We start from the raw sequence: 23,789 nt of genomic DNA on the forward strand, positions 1-23,789 counted from the left end.
AACTTCCTGGGTATGAATAGCCCTGATGGATGTCACCGACGTCCAATTCGATTCTTCTTAAAAAGGAGAATCCGAGCTGCTTATTAAATATAAAAGAAATCAATCAAAAGTCAGAGGCCTTTATGCTTAATGTACTCTGAACAAGCAAGAGTGTATCTCTGAATTATTCATGATTTTGATGAGTGAAGTCAATAACAGAACCAATCCTCGTTGTAATTGTTTGTAGTCCAGCGCAAAGGTCACTCGACAACTTCTCGGACGCGTCAAACTTTTTTTCCCCCCTATCTGAATAAATAGTGAAGAGCAAACCATAATGCTGTTGTGTTTTGTGGTACGCAAATATTTGATGTCCAGTTGCTGGAGGTTTTAATGCACAGCTCCCTCTTTCCCGCTCCTCGCTTTCTCTGTCTCTCTCTCTCTGTCTCTCTCTAACACACATTCACTGCCAAATGAACACACACATGCACACACATTTACACACACAAGCTTCTTTGAGGAAATTGGGACTGACAATCAACGCCTGAATATGAGGAAACCCATCTCTATTTGAATATCTGTCTGCCCATTGAAACAGAACGTCTACATACACTATATATACAAAAGTATGTGGACACCCTTTCAAATTAGGGGTGTCCACAAATTAGTTTGGCTATTTCAGCCTCACCCGTTGCTGACAGGTGTATAAAATCAAGAACACAGCCATGCAATCTCCGTATACAAACATTGCCAGTAGAACGGTCTAACTGAAGAGCTCAGTGACTTTCAACGTGGCACCGTCATAGGATGCCACCTTTCCAACAAGTCAGTTTGTAAGATTTCTACCCTGCTAGATCTTCACCGGTCAACTGTAAGTGCTGTTATTGTGGAGTGGAAACATCTAGGAGCAACAACGGCTCAGCCGTGAAGTGGTAGGCCACACAAGCTCACAGAACGAGACCACCGAGTGCTGAAGCGTGTAGCGCTTTAAAATCGTCGGTCCTCGGTTGCAACATTCACTACCAAGTTCCAAACTGTCTCTGGAAGCAACGTCAAGTCAAGAACTGTTCGTCTGAAGTTTTAAAAATGGGTTTTCTAAGCTCCCTGCCATTGGACTCTGGAGCAGTGGAAACGCGTTCTCTGGAGTGATGAATCACGCTTCACCATCCGGCAGTCCGTCGGACGAATCTGAGTTTGGAGAACGCTACCTGCCCGAATGCATAGTGCCAACTGTAAAGTGTGGTGGAGGAGGAATAATGGTCTGGGGCTGTTTTTCATGGTTCGGGCTAGGCCCCTTAGTTCCAGTGAAGGGAAATATTAACGCTACAGCTTACAATGACATTCTAGACTATTCTGTGCTTCCAACTTTGTGGCAACAGTTTGGGGAAGCCCCTTTCCTGTTTCAGCATGACAATGTCCCCGTGGACAAAGCGAGGTTCATACAGAAATTGTTTATCGAGATCGGTGTTGAATAGTTTGACTGGCCTGCACAGAGCCCTGACCTCAACCCCATCGAACACCTTTGGTATGATTTGGAACGCCGACTGCGAGTCAGGCCTAATCACCCAACATCAGTGCCCGACTTCACTAACGCTCTTGTGGCCGAATGGAATCAAGTCCCAGCAGCAATGTTCCAACATCTAGGGGAAAGCATTCCCAGAAGAGTGGAGGCTGTTATAGCAGCAAAGGGGGGGGACCAACTCCATATTAATACCCATGATTTTGCAATGAGATGTTCGACAAGCAGGTGTCCACATACTTTTGGTCATGTAGTGTAGCAGCAGCACACACAAGCTGAGGAGGACCTAGAGGTTAGGACCTAGAGGGGGTCATTGACCAAATGAATAAGAGACAAAATGTCAGATTTGATGGAAAAGTATTCTCATTCCTTAAGTCTACCTCTAGTTGAACTTATCGTTCTCTTTTTTGCTTTGTATATCCACTCTGAAATTATAGATGATGATAACAATAATAATGTCATTTTGTACCGGAATCTCAGTCATTACCTGCTGTAAAGTGCTTCTAATTGATACCTCCAGAGAGATAATGATTACAATGCCCTCCAGGAAGATATTATTGCAATATTAACCTTTGTATATACTTTTATGCAGAAGACTCAGGCACATTAAGTGACCTGTAAATCTTGCTTCTCTTGTAATGCCATTACAAAATAAGGTATATTCGGAGGTGTGCCCTTTTCCTGATTAAGTGTGTCCAGGGTTTTTGGTCGTCTCTGGGAAATGAATGGCACGGAAGTGCAATTTCCCGATGTCTCTTCTCTTACTGCGAAAAGGTTCTCAACCTTTGTCTCTGTGTCTCGCTCTTTGTTTGACCGGCTGGCAGCACGGAAGCCATGCGGCACTACGCTGGACTCCCCAAAACCAAACAATATTTTCCAAAGTATCAGCTATTTTTGGATGGGCCATTGCTCCAGTGTTAATTGGGCTGCACCACAGTCACCAACAACATGCAGAAACATTCTCTCAGCATTGTAGGGACGCTGCAGGAAGGTTGCATGTCACAATCTGGTACAAAGAGAAGCTCTGCAGCTGTAATCAGATTGAACTGAGATAAAATACTGTGCAGTACACAGTACTTTACTGTTAGCTGTCCTGCTATCCCACTGTAAAGAAGAAAGCTGATTTAATGATTAAGGAGGAGGAGACGGACCCTTGCTTAAGAGATCCTTCAGCACAGCAGCAAAGAACAAGTACTGCTGACAAATGAAAACAAATGAATTCAGGGAGGACTGGTGTGTGTGTGTGTGTGTGTGTGTGTGTGTATGTGTGTGTGTGTGTGTGCGTGTGTGCGTGCGTGCGTGCGTGTGCGTTGCAAGGGCACTGATTCAAACCCATGACACAGGGAGCACATCCAAAACTGAATCTTAAGAGTGAGCACAGGAAATTGGGATGTCCTTAGAGTCTGTGACCTCTTGGCACTACAGCTAGCAGGCGCTCTGTCGCCACTGCACCCTAGTTTACCCCCCCCCCCCCCCTCCTGTAATAACAAGCCACAGCCTCTGGTGTGCGCTGTGGTGAGTGTGGTTTTGATGGGAAGGTTGCCAATCATACTACATTTACTGAAGGTAAGCCTTAATGCAAACAATCAAATCCATAGCTGTATGGCCATTGCTGAGCTTGATCACATTGACAAAGTATGGTTATACTTACATTTCTCTTCATGTACAATGTTAGTATTAGCAGTAGTATCTTTTCATCTTACCACAATGTTGTGCTATATATCTTCACTATAGGGTTCGGTTGGAAATATAATGTGATCTCGTGTGGAGCCATATAAGCCCATTTTCCAAGGATGGCTCATGGCCTACAAAGAGTATCCTGTGGAATTTGTGTTTGGTAGCTCATATTTGTAACACAAGGTCACCGTCCTTCTGTGTTTTTTATTAAAAAAATTTAACAAATAATCAACATAATTCTCATGTGATTAGAGATAATTCACTGATAATTTAAGGCAGTTATATTGTGTTGTATTTCCCTGACAAAGCAACACATTCCTTTTATTCTCTTATATTGTTCTCCAGGGCTCCTCAGCTGACATGAACCAACTAAGACTCTCCTTTGTTCGCAGTAACTGGAAACCATTGGTAAGTGTACACAGAGGTTAGTCTGACAGAGAAACTTGTGTGGTGTGGCAGCACCTTGCACTATTCAGCACTGTACTCTATGTGTGTCTGATGAAAGGAAACGGTACCAAAGGAGGTGAAAGTACAAAGGACTCTTTCTGAGGCTTTTTTCAAGATGGACGTTTAATACTACCTGTTTATCTTCTTTCTTTATAGTTTTCCTACAATCACACACTTTGTACCAGACCAGCTAAATGTATTGTGTTCATAGGCATGCCTATATGTTTGAATACATGACTATTGGATTGCCAATGCCAACCCGCGTTAGCTCAGTGATAGTGGTCTCACTGGGGAGTAGCTTTGATTGAAGTGTTAAGGGGAGAGGAGCTATAGAGGAGGCATCACGTGTGTCCGGTGGAGGTCACCAATGGTCTGCAGGTTCTAATTATGTGCTAATAGCCACTGAGGAGGTCATTTGGAGCCATTAAGGAGCGCCTGTAGGTAGTTAACGGCCCACAGCATAACCCAGGCTCCTTAATGTTCCCACGGAGGCAGTTAGCCCTCCGTCACCAACGGCAGCTGCCTCATTATTGCGATTAGAAACCAATTGATAGGTAATAGTAAAATATGATGGCTCACTGTCCCATAAATATGGACTTTGGTTGAGAGGTGAGGAGACAGGAGGAAGTAGTGGTACAATACAGAAGTAGTTGGAGTATGAGGGAGTTAGCTGGACGTAGGGTCTGGTTAAATCTGTGTAAAGTTATCGCCTGTAAGGTGATCAACTCAACAACAGATGGGCAGCCACGTACTCCCGTTTGGGTTGAGGCTTGGGTCATGTATCATTCTTGTTTGTCACTTAGAGGGAAAGTCCGTAAGCAGTGGCCTACTTGTCAACCCGTGTTTCCGATTTGTTCAGTAACTCCTCATGAGAAAGTTTTCCCCTTCACTTTGTTTCTGTGCCCGTCGTCTGTGTTGCCATTAGTCTTGTTGTCCCAGGGTTCCTCCTGACACACTGTAGTTTATTTTACTTAGACATATGAGAATGATGGAACCTATCAAACGAGGGATATTTTAAGCATGCAGTAATCATTATTAAATCCCTTATGCCGAACATTGTTCTTAATCAGTTTGAGTCAGATGTTTTCATTTAGTTTTTTTTTTTTTTTCCAGTAGAGACATTGATTCAGATGATTTAAATTAGCATCCGTCCAGTTATCGGTCATAGGCAATACACTGCACTAAGTAACTCATCAAGAAGGGGGCCAAGTTTGATCAGTATATACACTTTATCCTGATAAATATAGGAATACAGTTTTCCCTAGTCTCACAATATGAGGATGATGAAACCTCAGACTTTAGCTCTAAATATTTGTCTCTGCAGTATTTGCGCGAAGCCTCATTAATGATCAGAACTGCCAAACATGTAGTACACTCGACCCCAGTCTGAAGAAAAAATAAACAGTGGTGTGTTTGTCGAAATGCAAAAGCTTCACATACGGGATTGATGTAACCAATAATGATGAGATTGCGAAATGAATATGGCAATTGAAATGGGTTTTTTTTTACAACGGTGCTCCTCATTTAGAGGATGTCATACTTGAACGTGTAATTTTAAGTTACATTTGAAAGTTTACAGTCACAGAGGGTTCAGAGAATCAAATTGCTTAAAATTGCACTCACTCCGTTTTCATTAAAGTAGGATACTTAGAAAAAAATTATTCATCAAAGGTCTGGAACAGATTAATTGTACTTTGAGAAACTTCATTTGAAGAAAGAAGCATTTTCTCTACATATGAGCCAGCCATTCTGCTGTGTTTTCATTTAAATCTGAACTGGACAAGACTTTGTGTTTCAGACTGGTTTCAAACAGACACACACACGCACACACACACACACACGCACACACACACCACATCCTTATAAAATGGGATGCACAGCAACATGAGCGCATTGCTACTGTAGGTCACACTTTATTGCTATCATGTTGCATCAATGTTCAAAAATGGTTCTGTCTGTTACTAATAGTACTAATTTGCAATTGAGCTGAGGATTTGAAATGACTACAAGCAGGGCCACATCCAAGAGTACACAGAGAGGAGACTGAAGGAATAACATCTTAATTTAGTTGAGAAGTGAAGTGGCGAGTCTGTTTTTCAAGCATGTTTTCTTGGAGGCCTTCCAAGCATTTAGTCCATAAGCAGAGCCATCTTCAGCTGGTAGTCAGAAACATCAGTCTGATGGGCCTGGAAGGACTGTCCAACACCCTGCTCTGTGCTCTCCTCCCTGACCCCTGACCCCCCCAAACCCTAGCTCTGTCGACAGCGCTGTTGACTTCTAGTATCTGTTCACTCTGTCAAATCTCTATCCTCCTATTGCAATATGTAAAAGATACAAGTAAAGTTATTGTGAGGTCCAGGTACAGGAGGCAGGGAAGTACCGGGACGGAAAATTCTACATGAGACATGCAGTAATGAAATGTCAATTATCAGTGTGTTCTTTTTTCAGGAATATTCATCGATTTGTTTTTATATGAAGGAATATGATGATAGAGAAAAAGGCTTGGTAGAAGTCCATTTCCAAAGTATCATCACGAATGTCAGTCAATAAGTGTATTGCCCTAAAGAGGTCTCTTGTTGTGACTCCCTTTTTCATCTGGAGCACCTGTTGCTCAAGATAGGTAGAAGAGTGCTGTAAAAGTTAACTGTAATCTTTACTTGTTTGTGGCCTTTAGATTTGAAATGTTGGTCCTATTTTGCATACAGGCCTATATTCTATTTCCTATAGGCTACTGTATTAATTCAAGTCTTTTAAAACTCAAATTAAACATGAAAAAGTATGTGTTGCCTGAATTGGACAGAAAAAGACAAAGAAAGAAAATAGGCCAATAGGCATGCATTTTAAGTGAAGAGAATACTTTATTAGTTCAAGGAAGTTAATGTTGTATGTTCATGTGTTATTCCCTGCATCATAATGCACACTTATTTAAATGCAGGCTATATTTATGGGACGTACCCGTGCTATATTGTTAGAAATGTGCATGTTTAAATCCATATGGCAACTTCCTTTTGACCTGCTTTCACATCCCCGTCGCATTGTCAAGCCTGTCACCGATAAAGAATCACTTGACTTGCTGTAACAAGTTCAAAAGAAACCGAGAACGCGCTGTTGATCCATGAAGAATTGAGAAAAGGAACACCCCTACTGCTCTCGCTATCATTCCCATAGAGATAGCGATATTATTGATGGGTGAGTTATGCTAATTTCTTTAGAGGCAAACTTTTATTTGGGAATTTGTTCAAAAAAGAATTTCATACACATCAAACTGGAAAATGCATGCTGGATTCCTAACCGTTTAAGGGGCAGCATGAGAATCTGATTTTCATAGTGAATAATGTATGTGGACTATCTTTAAAGAAGAAGATGTTTTGTCTGGAAGGAAAAGAAAGCACAGCCTTACCTTCTGGATTATCTATTAATGTTCCACTGAAAAAAAGACAAGCAAAAGGAATGACAATGTAGGCTAACGCAATCAAACATTGTAGTTAAAAATAAACATACAGCAGTATAGCCATAAAACCAATAACTACTAGCAATCCCTTTTTACTCTGATTCAAAGTTCCATTTTAAATCACAAGATGTCCACGATCCTATGGAGTTATAATCCACCCCGATTAGGCTCATTGTAGGCCCTACACTCACACTTGAATCAAGCTGTAACACACCAACGTCCATATCAGTTTCATACACAGATGGAGTGGCATGTGCTCATAACACATTAGTTCACTGTCATACTACCACACGGAGCAGTTGCGTGTGAGTATCCTTGAGTCACACACCGCCTTGGCACAAGTGGAAAAGGGAGACCATACGCTCACAGCTGTTCTATCTCCCCGTATAAATACGACCGGGGAGTCCGGTGTGGACTTCTGTCTGGTTATATACAGGATTTGATAGCATCTCGATCAATGCGATGATGTGTCCCATGGTTCGAGGACATTTTGAATAATCAATCCGTCTGCGTTTGGCCGAACCATCATCGCGTCACAGTCCTCCTCTTTGTCGACCTCTCCACGTTCTCTCGCTCTTATCGTCGTCCCAGAGTCACATGCCCTTACCTTATAGAAAACCAACCGTCCATAGTAGTATTTGATACTTTTTATTATTACCAAACCGTTCCCATAATTACACCATAATCATTATATAATCCCATAAGAACGAGTCTATTTTAGCAATTGCTTTTGTCAACGCCGGAACAATGAATCTATAATTGCATTATATTTCGCTCCTTCCACCACCTACAGAAACATAATATATCAAACCATCTTTGGGCGAACATTTAGGAGAATGAAAGGTCGGCCTGTGCATCTCTGTCCTACCGCAAAAGTTATGCCCCAAAAAAGTTTAGAGTCCTCGACGAAGTATACAGCTCTTTAAATCATTTCTCCAGGTTACTTGCAACCGTTGGGTGAGCGCGTTTAATATTGGACTTTTCTCTTTCTGTTTGAATAAGGTACGAAGTGCCCTTGTTGATCAGCTGGGTTGTTTTAAATATCATATTTACTAATAAATATGCTTAATTCCTAGCCCATGGCTTCAAAAAGCGCTCCCATGCATGTTGTTAGAATAAACCTGGTTCGTCAGGGCACCTGAAAAAAAAGGCTCCCTCAGGACCAGTTTGCGTTTGTATGCATGCGATTGGCAACATAACTGGCTTATTTACATTAAATACGCCACAAGGTTACAGTGAGATGAACGTCATTTTATCACTGATTACTTCTCTTAAACACTAGAGCTGTGACTGATGCTCAGGACGCGCAGACTACACCGATTTACCCTGGAGTTTTTTGGGGGAGAAAAATACTTTAAATAGTTAACCGAAAAGGTAAGGACGTGTACTTTACAACATTATATGTGTTCAGTTGTTATGTGTTCACTGCATGGTCCCGGACTACATGTATCAAAGCCAATTATTCACGGTGTCAACGTAACAAGACTGACAAAGTGAATGGGTTCTGAGGAGAATAGACAGATTTTAATAAGAGTGTTTACGGGAGCTCAAGGTCAGAAACAAGCTGCGAGGTTGGGAATCCTTTTTTTACCGCAACACGGGGGAAATGTAGCCTACGATTAGAGATTATTATTATTTACGGTGTTATTTTATCTTCTGTTACGCTCTTAGCTCCAGCAATGCCGAATGCCGCAAGACCTACATCTAGTTGCTGTGAATAACGCGGCGGACGACAATGGACTGCTTTTTTGACGGTACAATGCATTTCACCTACCAGATAGGGAGAGTCCAAGCTCAAAGATGGAAATATGTTGTGATGCTGAGTGATTAGTATCAATGAACACGTTTGGCCTGGGAAAAAAAACAGACCGAATGAAATAAAACGCAATTTTTTTACTCGGGATACGTGCGGAACAGTAAGATAGATAATTCTGCATTGGACAATCGTAACAGGTCCGAAGCGCACTTTTCCCCCATCAGCGAAAGAAAATGATCCGGTCAATCATATGGACATGCCTCATTATTCAATGAACACAATCTCTCACCAAGGCATCGTTTACAGACTGGAGTTTCTTCGCGTACTCCAAATTTAAAGGTAAGAAGTACGAAGCTTACGCATGGGTTTAGGGGGCTCGGAATGGTAACTCGAAGGCGTTTCGCTTTTGAAAGTCAGTTTGAACAAATGTTATTTTTTATTGTATCATCTCAACGGGGCCTGTTTCTCTACTTGATCAAAAAATATTAAATATCCATAGCGGTGACGTTAGCATGCGGGGTTGTCAGGGTGGAAAACATTTAGTCTACGTAATGAAAGCATGGGAAGACATTGAACCGCGACTCAGAACCAACTATTGTCTTTTTTTATGTCAATGATTTCATAAAAGTTGTATATTCCAGACGTTTAAAATAGACAACGGAGTGTGCATGAACGTATTGGACACATGACATGCATCACACAGGCAGATATTTGCGACTACTTTTAATGAAGTATAAACTGTTCCTCATACAATCTGCTTCGAAAACTTTCTCATCACATCCCTAGGGGTTTTTCTTAGAATTTCAGCTAACCTGAGTGCATATTGTTGGAGAAATAGGATCAAAGTTAGCCGCTGCGTGCCATGTGTCAAAACTTGTGAGATGGAAGAGCCGGTGAGACCTGCCATTTTGTGCTGTGATCGACCTCTTATGAATAGCAGCCGTGCATTATGCTTTGAGGAACGTTACGATGCCATTCAACAACTGAGGGCTAAATGTCATATCACGCTTTAAAACATTTTATGTAGACAACACACATATCACTGGAGAAATTCGGATCTGAACGACTGATTCAAAACGCAGTTGCTTGGGGAGATGTATTCACATTTGTAAAAGTTATAGCTATTCGTAAACGAATAAAAAAAAGGCACTCGTGACAAATAACGGTATGAAAAGAACGAGGTCTAGCGAGTAGCGTATGCCATAACCTTCATAGCTATAGAGAAATGCACGTTGCCTAATTTTAAATGTTCCAAAATATAAATGATATCTTTAAAGTGCATATAGATTGTTGGTGTGGGTTTAGATGTTTCGTTCTCGCGCTGTGAATCTCAACTCTGTCAGGGTAAATATATTCCCAGGCATTCTGATAACCCCAAAAATGTTAAATGTGCCTTAGAACGAGTCTGTTATGTATCATTTCGTGGAATAAAACACAGGCTACCGTTGCACTGCCAGTGCTTCAAACTCTCCCCGGTAGGACTTGTCTGCAGGTGTCCCTCATCCAACCGAGCAGCCTTTCACCTTGAGTAGAAGGGAGCGATCCTCCCATGTAAATACAGATGAACCAGGTTTGAGATGAACCCAACTGGAAGGCAGCAAATTAAAACAGTAGCCTAGGCTACAATGGCTGAGAAGACACATGACCCCCCTTAACCGTAACGTAAGCGTTACACAATGTCCATCACATTGTTTAACTTTTTGTTGTTGTTGTATCTTCCGCAAAGTTGAGTTTGCGATAAATGTTTATTCCTTAGATTCATTGTCAAAGGAAATGAACAAATAGGATGCACAGATGCACAGTCCGAGTTAGCCACTGTCATTGTTTAACGGTATTCGCCAGGCGGATATTATGTCTGTAATAGTGTCTGGGCGTGAACCTTTTTTTCTGTCACTTTTTATTTTCTTATTGAGATGAAATAGCGATGGACAACAGTCTCGCTGTAGTGCACTGAATTACAGACCGGGGCCCTACAGTAGGCTCCATGCAATTACCGATAGTTAGGAGAATGACAATGAATTGTGAGGTGTTATGAGAGAAGAGAAAGTGTTACTTTACTAACTGGCATGTAGTTTCAGTTCCTGTGTGTGTTGTCTTGGAGATACTTGACTGGTAGTTGACTGTCTGCTACAAAATGTGGGGAAAATGTATTTTATTATAACATTATTATTACTATTTATTATTATTATCATCATAATTAATTGTGCAAGGATTCCATGAATTTTATGACAAGCTATCACGTTTCACATAGTTCAAACGATTGCTTTTACAGATTCAACATTTTGGTCATGTGCGCGCTCTATTGTGAATTTTGTGTTATATTCCTAATCCCATTTTTAAATCTCATGTTTTGTTCTTATTTAAATCACGTTCCTAAGCATCACAGGTGCTGTGTTTCAACTAGTTCGTCAACCTGTTTAGTGGTTCAGTGTTGCAATGCATCCTGTTTTACCTGTGTCTGTGTTCCGTGGGCCATGACAAGCTACGGTGATGCACATATTTAGAGAGAGAGAGAGAGAGAGAGAGAGAGAGACAGAGAGAGAGAGAGAGAGACAGAGAGAGAGAGAGAGAGAGAGAGAGAGAGAGAGAGAGAGGGAGGGAGGGAGGGAGGGAGGGAGGGAGAGGGAGAGGGGAGGATGAGAAGGTGAGAGAGAACATGGCATGGGCATGGCATCAGTGCTCCTCTCCGGACCTGTCAGTCTGCAGCCAGTCGACTGTAGCCAGAGCAGGAGAGCAGTCAGAGACGTGATCAAACAGCCATCCCGCTCTTAAATGATTCTCCCCTCCTTTAATTGGTCGAAATTGTCTTCCAGATGTACGGCGGTAGCCATGGTCTCTTGTGGGACGGTATGGCAGGCGAGGCCTGGCGATAAGGTATTAATTGATATGTGCAGTGGAGCCCCCATCCCCTCTGGCTCCAAAGGCTAAGGCCTTTACCCCTGTGGCTGTGTGCTCCCTTCACAGCCCCCCCCCCCCCCAGTCTAGTTTGGCAGGCAGGAGGGGCTGTTTCAGGAGCAGGCTGGAAGGCAAGCTGGGGGCATAACACATAACAAATAGGCTAGGCTGTGGTGAGCCTTGAAGTATGGTGACCTTGATTCAGAAGGTTCACTTTGGAGAGATGATGGTTAATAGGCCCTATGTCTTCTGACACATATCATGAAGCCCCATGTTTGAACACACGAGCGCCACAGAGACGAGATGTTCACGTCTCATGCTTGTGAAGTCAGGTCCTGTTTTCGTCTGTGGGCTGTGGCTCTTCACACTTCTCTTGTCACGTGTGTCTTACAGCATATATTGTTTTAAAGGTGTGTGTGTGTGTGTGTGTGTGTGTATATGTGTATGGATATGAGAGCGACAAGGATGTGAAAGTCCAACGTTTTTTTTGGCGGATAGTAATCATAGACGTCAGTGTGATGTAAGAATAAGGACTGGGCCGACAGATGAGGTGATGACGGATGAGCTTGACTCAATTGCCTCATGCCAGGGTGCCACCAGAAGGAGCGTCTGTCTGTCTGGAAAGAGGGAATGAGGGAGAGCGAGAGCACAGGGAGCGAGAGGTTTGCAGTGCTAGAGCTCAAACGGAGAGGTAGGCCTCTGACTAAAAAGAAAGTTAGGCTGGTAAAAGGAGGAACATCTACTTCAAGTATGTGTGTGACAGTAAATAGCTAGAATTTGTATATATATTCACAGATATTTTCTCTTTCTTTGTCTTTCTCTGTCTCGCTCTCTCTTTCCTCTCTCTCTCTCTCTTTCTCTCTCTCTCTCTCTCTCTCTCTCTCTCTCTCTCTCTCTCTCTCTCTCTCTCTCTCTCTCTCTCTCTCTCTCTCTCTTTCTCTTCCCGGAGGTTTTGGGATAGATCTATATGGATCGTGGACCTGGGGATCTAGATTGATGTTTACGCTCAATAATAGAATGTGTTAAGTTGGACTAGTTTACCCAGCCTTGGGAAAGATGAGCAGCTTGTGCTTCGGTCTTGGCCTTTGTCTAAATGATCTATCTAATCACACATGTCCACAGTAGCCTTTCAACTGCGATTCTTCTCAAAAATCAAAAATACTATATTAGCATACGTCCTGAAATGTCACCTTTGTATACAGTACCTCAGTCAACAGCCAGTTTTGCAACGTTAAAGCCTTTTTTTAAAAGTTTATTAGCATTTGGATTTCTAAATGTGCTGCACATTGTGTCAAGACTGTTTCCTTTTGATCTGCAAAGGAGCACAACATTACAGCCATGTCATTTTTGCCGACAACAGCTTAACACAAACAGGCAACCACCCATCAATCACGGGTTCTGAAGCATGGCATTGTGTTATTTAGCATTCTCCCCGGCATGCCTAAAAGAATGGTAAATATCTGCAGTGCTGCTGGGGGTTGAATCCAAAACTGGGGGGTTTGGGTGGGTGGGGGTGGGGGTGGGGGGGCAGTTACTGAAGGAAATCTGTAGTATGAGATCTCTCCAGCTCTATGCGGGTTATGTTTGTACTCTGATTCGGTATAGGTTGTGGCCTGCTGGTCGCTAGTTAGTGCGTTTTGGGTCTATGTAGAGGGGACACTGGTAAAGATGGCTTGTTGCAGAGAAGTAAGAGGACCCTGCACCTTTAATTATGATCAAGAGGTTTTCTCCAAAGGACAGAGGCGTAGCAGTTATGTTGCCTCGTAAATCTGCCCCCGATGCCGTATATTGTGTTGAACTATTACTGTACACTATTATACTGCATATTCAGCTGCCTCTTCAGGACCTGATTTGCATAATTGGATCTTTAATGAAACTTGCCTTGTGGAGAATTTTTTTTTTTTAAAACGAGGAAAAAAAAAAAAGCCAAGATAGGCAAACCCCTGTGAATATTAGTTGGGAGAAGTTCTACTTGTTTTTTTGGAAGAAGGGGGGCTTTGGAAGGAAAGTGACCTGCGCACCACACATGTCAGTGGCTGTGCTACAAATAGGATGAGAAGTGCCCCTGAAAGCTGTACATTCCCAGCCAGGTCTCGCGGGTTATTACTACAATAGCTGGATTTCTTTAGCCTGGGGGATTTCAGGTTCTATGTCTACACTCATTTCGTATACTTGTTACACAGGGAAGATGGGTCTTTTGTAGAGGAGCTGCGCCGCTCGGCTGTCGGAATTCCTCTGTCGCAAATATTTTGACAATTCCTAATCAGGAGCAGTCAGATATTAGGAGTGCTGAGTGTCTTTGCTTTCTGGGGGCTGTGAGAGTGTCAAAGCCAGGTCTTTTTTTTCTGCTCTCTAGCATATGCGTGAGAATCGCTGTGTTTGACTGTTTCTATGTTGTTTTTTGTGTGTTTGTTGATGTGCGTGATACACTATATGAGAAATATAGTGAGAATGTTTTCAACATGTTTATATTCTGTGTGTGTGTGTGTGTGTGTGTGTGTGTGTGTGTGTGTGTGTGTGTGTGTGTGTGTGTGTGTGTGTGTGCGTGTGTGCTTTTCAGTGTGTTCTTGTCTGTTCTCCAACTTGTTTCTGGGTAAGAGGGTATTATGTTTAATTGGTTCATTAAACTTCGAGTCATTTTTCCTGGACTTCAACAAGGTGAGGGTTATAAAGCTACTGGTGTCACTTTCAAATAAACGTGAGAGTCATATATAATGACATGTTATTTGTCCTGCGTTTGAAGGACCTATCGTTTAAAAGTGAATGGAGAGAGAGAAAAAAAAGCGCGCTGGCTTTTTAACAGCACAGCAGAAGAGGAGCTATTCAGCAGCACTATAGCACGAGTGGTTTGTATCCAGGAGGGGAAGAGTTGTTAATCAGCCACCAATGTTAAAAACGTATAACAACCAAATGGTGACGATGTATCATCGTGCGAGGGGGCCAAAACGCTCCCTCTACTCCAGAGACATAAGAGGGGATCGTGTGTCAAAGCAGTTTACAGGTTGCCTTCAGAGTCATGCGAGAGAGAGAGAGAGACATATTCACAGATATTTTCTCTTTCTGTGTGTGTGTATCTACAAATTCTAGCTATTTACTGTCACATAGAGAGAGAGAGAGAAAGAGCGAGAGAGAGAGAGAATATCTACAAATTCTAGCTAGAGAGAGAGGTGGAGGACAAGAAATAGGCTCAAGTGCGTCAGCTAGCATTGAGCTGCCATTTACCCACGATGTGCAGAAGACCCCCCCCTATCTTTCTTTCCCTCCCCATCATTCTCTTTTTATCTCTCGCTTCCTCTGCTGCCAGTGTGCTCATGGGGGAGTTTCAGGCTGGTGCAGTTTGTTCTCCCAGGTGGACTTGTATTGTATTAGACCCTCAGCACCCCCTCCCAGACCCCCCTCTCGTGTAATTCCTTGAGGAGATGCCTGGGCCTGAGTTGCTGTATTGTCTCCCTGCCCCCCCGTGGACCGGGCGCTCCCACTGTTGAATCTCTCGGTAATGATGTCACAGCGATAGTGGAGGGGAGCAAATGTCTCCTGATTCCACCATTTAACGGCTGGCTGAATTGGCTGATAATGATAGCATTGGCGTCTCCAGACTCGGAGACGGATCAGGCCCTGTGAATTAGTGGCTCCTAACCTGAGAGAGAGAGAGAGAGAGAGAGAGAGAGAGAGGAGTGGAGAGAGGAGAGAGAGAGAGTTAGGAGAGAGAGAGGAGTGTTAAAGAAGGAGAGAGGGAAGAGATGCACTGAGAGAGTGAGGGCGAGAGAGAGAGAGAGAGAGAGAGAGGGCATACAGAGAGGGAGACACAGAGAGAGAGAGAGGGGAATAAAGAGAGCGAGACAGTGAAGAGGGGATGATGTACTTAGCCATGTCTCTGGACTGCTTTTGAACAAGCTTCTGGAGATCTCCGTGGCAGTGTAGATAAATGTGGCTTGATAAAAAGTCAGTAAAATGTGGGCCTGTCTGCACACCTCTATTAGGCTAGGGGACAGTTGTAATAATGGCCAGTTGGAGTCAAACAGAGAGGTATAATGTCAGCTCGCACAAAATATACTGGAACTCCCAATCAAGCTTCAATGTGAAGGCCTGCTGTATTTTTGGTCTATCATTTCAAATCGTTGTCTTGGAATAAGCCGCTGATTTATCTGTTGCACTCTATGGATGCTTATTTGAGGAGCATGAGGGAATACGGTTGCAAGGTAGCTCTTTATTTGCGTATTACACTTTATGAACACAGATTCATTCGATGCCGTGTATATGCCGTCTGCCTTTTTACAACGCTTAAAACTGAGAGCATTAGTCTGCATTTTAAAAACACAAGTTTCCCCCTGAGATGCACTAAAACCATATTACGGTTTTCCATTTATGCTAAAGTAAATATGTAGGCCTAAAAGGAAAATTAGCATTCCCAGCTTTGAACACATGCTCTTTTGTGAAGGTTGGCGCTCGCTGGCCACATCTTCTGGTCAACGGTAACACAAGAGTGAGCAGGATGGCTTTTTTTTCCCTTCTTCTCGCAAGTATTGAATATACGCTTATTCGTATATTTATGACATGCTCTGCTTGTCCAAAAGCTGGGAGGTACTCGTCCCCCCCCCCCCCAAATAAATGTTTGCTGCGAGTGTCAGCAAAGAAGAGCTCTTTTAGAAGGCTCTGGGAACGTCTCTCATTTGGTATTTGGTCCTATGACTGCTGGACTTAAATTTGGTCCTATGACTGCTCGCACATGCATGCACGCACGCACATCCAGCCGCACACACACACACACACACACACACACACACACACACACACACACACACACACACACAATCAGTAGTTCCCACCTGGTGTTTTAAAAACAGGAAAACAGGCACTGTGTGGGGAGAGCTGTCAGTCCTGTGTGAACCACTTTAAAAACTGCAGCTCAAGGTGTGAGCTAAATAGTATTTACTTTGGGGAATTTCTCTTTATTTATCTGCGTTATTACCAAGGTGAATTTAAAAGGGCTTTTGGAGAGAATTCCCCTGGCACGTAGCTTCTTTTATACCCCTTTTAAGTGTTAAGATGTGCTCGTAGCCCTGCTGCAGCAAACCCTTTTAACAGATCTCCTGCAATTTCTGACGATTTTCCTAAATCAGTCTTTTTTTTTCTCTCCTCCCGTCTTTTGTTTTCTTCTTCTTTTTCTTTTTGATCACGAGGCGTTGTTTTCTCCTCTCCCTTCTCTGTTTCATCTCTTTGTTATGTCGTTCGCACCAATCGTTGTAATGGGGAGAAAGCTAAGTGGAAGTGCTGGGCCAGAGTCTGGTAGACTTTCTCCTGTTTTAGTAAATAGGACTGTCAGTGTGGATCAGGCAGGAGCCGTGTGGGCAACACTATCCTCGCTCCACTCACAGGCCCATCCTCCACTAGAGTTTGCGATAAACAAAGGACTTTGAAGAAAAATTGCTCCACAAGAGAAACCAAGTTGTTTTGGAAGAAATATCCATGTATCCATGTTCATGGTTACAGAACACAATGACGGGCTTAGAGAGTGAGTGGGAAAGAGTTCACCCGTGAAGGTTAGTCATCCGTTCGCTATGTGCCTCTAAAAAGAGTGGCCCAGCGACCATGGCTCCAAAGTTGAACAGAGCAACTTTCGTTTTGAGTTGAAGCTCAGCTCACCCTGACCTCACAACCGGTCCCTTCATGCATTAGCCTCTCTGTGGTCAGGTGGTTTCCGACAATTCTTTGTGTTGTCTATCTAATGATTGGGTTGTACCCACAGACCTCCAATGGCCTGGCGTGAGGACCAATCACAAGTTCCTACGGTTCCACAGTTCTTCACGCTGTCTTCCCCATCTAGCCACCTCATCATCTGGGAGATTAAGCTAATGATGACCACACAGATGATGTCCTTGTTAGAGTGGTGAACTTGCCTGGTGTTGATAGTCAAAGGCTTTCTATGTGGGGGGGGGGGCATCATCATTAGTGCAATGAAATATCTTCTCTGTTTAAATTTGCATGATGATGGTTCTGTGACCAGTCATCGTTAGATCAACCAGGCACAGCCTAGGTTGTAGAGAAGATTCATGTGTTACTCCCCAACCCTGGCATCTTGGGAGGTCTCTTGTTAAAACGCTAACTTCAGCAACCCCCCCCCCAGTGGCGATCATGACTTTCTGGACCCATCCGTTTCAGCGCCGAACGTTTTCCGGAGATTTGGGTGGAGTTATTTCTCTCTCTTTCTCTCTCTCTCTCACTTTCCTCTGATTGCTGTAGCCTCGGGGCTCTCCAGCACACACTAGATCCCTGTGATTATATTAATGGCCTCCCGCTCTGAGGCGGAGGCAAAGGACCCACAGGATAATGGGCGTCAGCGTGGAGCGGCGGGTAGGGAGATGGATCTCTGACCATCGGGTCATAGGTTGAAAGGCTCAGGTGAGGGAAGCTGCTCTTGGTCCCCTTGGGCGAGGTGCTTAACGGGGAACGTGTTAGTGAGTGGACGCCCAGACTAGCTGGAGTACGGCAACATGGGGAATCACATGTATGAAATCTGGAATGAACCGTAACAGTACAATTACTGTACTGTAGCTAGGTAATAGCAGACGTTGGCTATCGTTTTCAGAGCCGGCTGATTATAAGGTGCTTAGGTAGTGTGGATCAGTGTTAGTCATTCTGCGTTCATGATAGCGACACAGTGGGATTTCATTTTGTGACGTTTCCAATTGTATTTATCTTTAGCAGACGGTATGAGGACGAAACCCAAAGGTTTGTACACACTGTATGAATGTGTGTGTATGTTTGTGTGATACGCTGAAGCTTGTGTGTGCTTTGTAGCTATAGTACAATGCCTGAGGAACTTTGATATGGGTCATGTAGCTGTGGCGTCCGTACTGTAGCCCCCAGGCCCTGGATCGTGTCCGGTGGGAGCCCCTCTCCTGCTGGGGAGCACATTTGATCTAGGCAAGGCCGGTACTAGCATGGAGCCGAGAGGGGTCAGGCCCGTCCTCACTCTCTTTTTCATCCAATTTCCCCGGCTGCAGGCGGCCCGCTCTCCACGCTTTTGTTGTCAGAGGTAATCTGTGAAGGGATCTTAATTATGGAGGTTCGGCCTGTTTCTTTTTCTTTTTTTTCTCACACGCTTTTAATCAAACAGCGTAGTTAGTTAGTAATGAGGATGAGGGAGGAACGGTGCATCTGCTTCCCCATGCTGCTGGGTGTCGGGAAAGAGGAATAGGAAGCGTAAAAAGAGGAGCGTACCATTGTATTTATTATACCTTCATACTGTATTTATTTAGGACATGTCAACAATGCAACACATTTGTGATGGATTGCCTTCCCAAAGAATTGTCTCGTTTAATCCTCGAGAGAATTTGCACACGGAACTATTTCGGAAACCAGTCCAAGAGTCAGAAGACCCTAACGGTCCTAAAATGTTACCATTATTATATTCCAGAACCTGAACACAGTAAACATGACTTCAAGCATACAACATCACCATTCATGTTGTTGGAAAAGCAATGAAATGACTGACTGATTTAATGAATAAAGGGCTAAGTTGAAAAGACAAGAGGGAGGGGGTGGTGTGGGAGTATTGGGGGGGGGGGGGGTAGATGGAATCCATTACACATAAACACCCTTTGCATTGATGGGATGATCCAGAGGGATTAGATTGGAAATCCTGATGGACACTGAAAAGGTGACCACATGGAGGGAGGGCTGCATAATGAGCTCATTGGCAGGTGCTAGAGAGTGGAGAACCTCGCCCCCCCCCCCCCCCCCAAGGTCAAACGGGGAGTCACATCCAGGTCACAGGAGGTCAGAGGACAGCAGCCTTAGTTAGAACACTGCGCGCTGGAGGCCCAATGTTAACCGCTCAACAAAATCCTGATTGACTGACAGACAGACTTCTACAGACGTCTCCCTGCGTTTTGAGTGCACGCTTTCTAAAGCTATGTCTGTTTGTAGTAAACTAACATTTGTGGGAATTAACCTTCATGTGGATGTGACCAAGACAGTCTTTCCAGACCGTTACTACTCTGAACCTATAGGATTTCCGTAAGGAATAGTTCACCACCTGGGGGACTTTGATGATCTAAACTCTAAACTGTGTATCGTGGTGGAACCCTTGTGTGACGAGTACCAGAGTAGGACTTAAGGGATTGAGGAAGGTCTGGTTTCCAGAGTTAGGCCTGGCTAATTTAGACAGGGTCACTATGCCAGGGACTGGGGTTAAACGGTGTGACTGTGGAGGTCAACAGTAATTAGCTTCCATATGACCCGCTGTGTGTGCGTGTGTGCGTGCGCGCGTTAGATAGAGAGAGAGAGAGAAGGGTGGAGGCTGTGTGTGGGTATGTGTTTGTTGAAGAGTTTCAGGACCGCGTTTGCGTGTGTGAACGAAGGGACAATTGCAGATAGCATCAGTTCTCTGTAGCTCTCTCTCTCTCTTATGATTGTGTGTCTCTTAAAGTCTTTCCAGTTCACCTCCGTCTATGGCCAACTCACATCTTGTCCTTATATTATTAAAGGTGGCCTCCGTGCTTTAAGGAAGACCAACAGATGGCCGTTTTCCTAAATCATGCTTAGAAGATGATTCTAGAAATCGCCACCCACTATCCCGCTTCGGTTACAGTGGCTTACATTCTTACAGGCCTGTTTATCATGATGTCCTTGCGTGGGTTTAAAACCGTCCCTACCCTCTGTGTGTTCATTATTATTAAGACAAGACACTGATGGCAACATACAGTCAAGTTGAACAACATTCTAAAAAATAGGTGGTTAACTGATACAAGAATACAGCAATTTCTTTCTTTGCTACCTCCTCTACGTGTAAGCCTGCTCCTCACTTACGCAAACGTGTGCTCTTATGCTTGGCTGAAAGTTGCTCATAACAGGATGTTAAATATATAGCAGTAAGAGAGAGGGGGGGGATAAGGGGGAAGATTATGTCTGTGTGGTTCCACTATTCCTTGATGTATACACCATGTCAGGCAGCCATTGTCTCCTGGGTAAAGAATGATAGTTCAAATACCTACCATCTCTCCCCTGGTGCTCCAAATGCTTGGCTTTGAAGTTTTTATAATCCATCTGTCATCTTCGAGCAGGGAGGGCACATGTTCTGTACTGCTCAATTACAGCATTTTCTTTTGCCAGCTACAATGAGACAGGAAGCAAATAATATGGGCGACCCAAAAGGGAGAGGAGAGGGAGTGGAATCGCTCGAAAATTCCGCATTCCCGGCGTTCTCACGCACTTGATTGTGTCCCTCTCTCTCATAACAGGAGAACAAAGCATGTTTGTTGTGGGTGGAAAGCCTAAAACGCTTCCTACTGTTACAATCATGAAGAATTTGATTGAATGCTTATTGTTTCAAGGACAGCACTACTTTTTTGGGGGGGGGAATCAAACTGTCACTATATTCCACTTTAAGAGCACTAACCTTACCGCTTTGTAATCAAATTGTATTTGATATTAAGATTTCATCTGCTACAAGAAATAAATGTGATAAAAATGTTCGTTTTGATGACGCCTTGTTCATTTCTTGCACACAGAATAGTATTTGTTGTCAGTTTGATGTGCATTCTAATGACGTTTTTTGCAGTGCATGGTGCTGAAGTCATCTTTAATTGGAAAATGCTGTGTTAAAGTGCTTTAAAGCTACAATGAGGAGCCCAGAACTTCTGATACCCTCTCTTCAACTGAAAAATAACAACAGCAGCAGTTGCAAATTAGACCTAAGAAATATTTCTTCTTCAGGAGAAAGAGGCTTTTCATAATTTTACCTTTAATACACAACACCGTTAGATCTCTCTGTCTTATTTCATATCTTCTCTGAAAAGCCACAAAGAAGTCTCAAAGAAGATGAAAGATTGTGTTGCGAAACTAAAAAGGACATTTTAACATTCTTTTGTTGCCTTTGAAACGTCAATATTTTGCCTGGAATTGTGTCATACTACGTTATGTATCTTCATTTATGGAGGAATGATACATTGGACCTTTCTTCTTAAATAAAAGCAGCACCCATCTGCTTGTGGAGCCCCTCCTGGTTGCCTGCTCCTCACAAAAATAATACTCGTCCTAATGACTTCCACATATTTTGAAATCTCCCTTTTGAAATTGGTCTTGGCAGATTATTTGCAGGTACTTGAGTTGCATCTGTTTGTAATTTTGCTATGTGGAAGACTTTAATGCAGCACTCGGTGAGAGCCGGGGCTGTTTTAATCCCAGAGTTACACAGTCTGTCATTACAGTTGCCTAGGTCCTACCCTGACCGGGTCCATCTCACCCAAGCTGGGCGAAAAACAAGACATTGGAGGGGTCAAGGTCAAGATCTCTGTGGGTCAGGTTTAGTGTGCCCTTCCTTTAGCTGCACTGTCTGCCCTAATAACTGGTCAGTCCCCTTGCAGTGACACAGCCCTCTCCAATGAGATGGGTCCTTTCTAAATGAAGTGATTAGGAAACCAAAGCTGAACTCATTGTGACTTCAGTCCCTATTGTTTCTACCATGTGGCGAGCAGCTGACTGGCTTAAGACTTTTTTTTAAAAATTTCGTTATTTTTTCTTTTTTTTTCATTCCCCCCCTTTAAACTGTAATAACTTGCCCTATTGTCCCACCGAGGATATCAGGACATAACCAAGACCGCCAAACTGTGATTGTATAGGTGGTTACAATTACATGAATTAGATTTCATCAGGGGTGTTTATTCAATCGGACGGTAAATGAAAAGACGAACTTTTAACTCCTTTCATTGTTTTGTATTTTTTGTTCTTTTTGTTTTATTAGGAGCGAGGGGAGGACGATACCAGAGGAGGAATTATGTTGAAAGTGTATGCCTTGCAACTTTTTCCCTGTTGGAAATGTTTATTTGAACAGTAAGCTCATGATTTGAATATTTGTAATCCATGCTTAAATTTACAGGCCAGATGAACTTCTTGGCACAGAATGGCAACCATAAGTAGGATTTTCTGAAAAGCTTTACAAAATTTTAAACCATTTGCATGGCTTAATATAATTTAGAGGCAAAAAAATGTGTTCTGTCTTATTACTTTATACATTTAAAATTGTCATTATTTGTCCTCTCATTTTATGTGCATATGCTACTTTCGAACTCAGTTAGGTCGTTGAACGAATATATGAAGACTTCAAAAAAAATGCAGTGGCCCAGACGCTGGAGTGGTTTTCCTCCATGTTCAATTCAAACGAGTTTACTCCATATTGACTTCTAATGCTGAAAGGCCACCCATCTTGTAGGCTGGGCGGTCGCTGAGCCGAGCAAAATGGAACGCTTTCTTAAATGATGCTAATCAGTCCGGAGGGGCCTGGCCTCCATCCTTCGTCAGTTTTCTGTAATTCAGATGTGCTGAGAACCTGAAATTAAACGTGCATGTGTGTATGTGCAGCAGGGGTGTGGGGGGTTAAGGAGAACCAAATTAGTGGATGGGAGAAATAACTGAAGCCGTGGCTTTCTCTTGGGCTCCACGTTGGTGAATGTCAAGATGATTTAGCTTCTTTTCTATTCGCTGTCTGCCTGAAAAGTCCAACCCTCCTAAGATTGCAGGGGTTTCTGCTTGCCATTTGATGAAGGTACACTTTTGTTTGAGTCAATCGGAGCCTATAGGCAAAGCGTCAGTATGTGTGTGTGTGTTCTTGTATGTGTGTGTGCGGACGCCAGTTGGGCGAACAGCTGAACCATGGCGCAGCCCCCTGCCCCTCGTAGGCCTTGGCAGTTAGCAGTGTGAAAAAGCCCACTCTTTGAGGGCATTATATAGATTAATGTGGTGTGCCTGGGGCTTCCAGCGACACCTCACCAGGGAGGCCGTACGGCAGATCTGGGGGCTGACGGGCGTTAAGGGGGGACCAGGGAGGACTGGGGGGGAGCAGAGCCCCGTCCTGGGGAAGGCAAACAGAGGCTTCTGGACTGGATATTGGGGGGATTGTGTGGGGCTTGTGTGACCTGCGATGGGCATCATCTGGCCCATGCGGCTCATTATAGGACTCTGCTCTCCTCAGCCAAGCAGCTCCACTGTCTGGATCTCTGTTTCAGCCAACTGAGACACTTCCTTACACACACACACACACACACACACACACACACACACACACACAC

At 43.5% G+C, this 23,789-nt stretch overlaps 1 protein-coding gene across 5 annotated transcripts in view; it reads left to right on the plus strand.

Moving 5' to 3' along the window:
* The first annotated feature begins 7,165 nt into the window (after nucleotides 1-7,165).
* Nucleotides 7,166-23,789, plus strand: part of znf536 (zinc finger protein 536) — a 183,489-nt gene continuing 166,865 nt past the window's right edge. For all 5 annotated transcript variants that reach the window (XM_029721873.1, XM_029721877.1, XM_029721874.1 and 2 more), the window contains exons 1-3: nucleotides 7,166-8,027; nucleotides 8,353-8,444; nucleotides 8,742-9,165. The gene's annotated coding sequence lies outside the window, so the exon portion shown is untranslated. The remainder of the gene's footprint in view (nucleotides 8,028-8,352; nucleotides 8,445-8,741; nucleotides 9,166-23,789) is intronic.

Source organism: Salmo trutta, chromosome 29 (genome assembly GCF_901001165.1).
Source record: "Salmo trutta chromosome 29, fSalTru1.1, whole genome shotgun sequence".
In the NCBI taxonomy this organism is placed as follows: Eukaryota; Metazoa; Chordata; class Actinopteri; order Salmoniformes; family Salmonidae; genus Salmo; species Salmo trutta.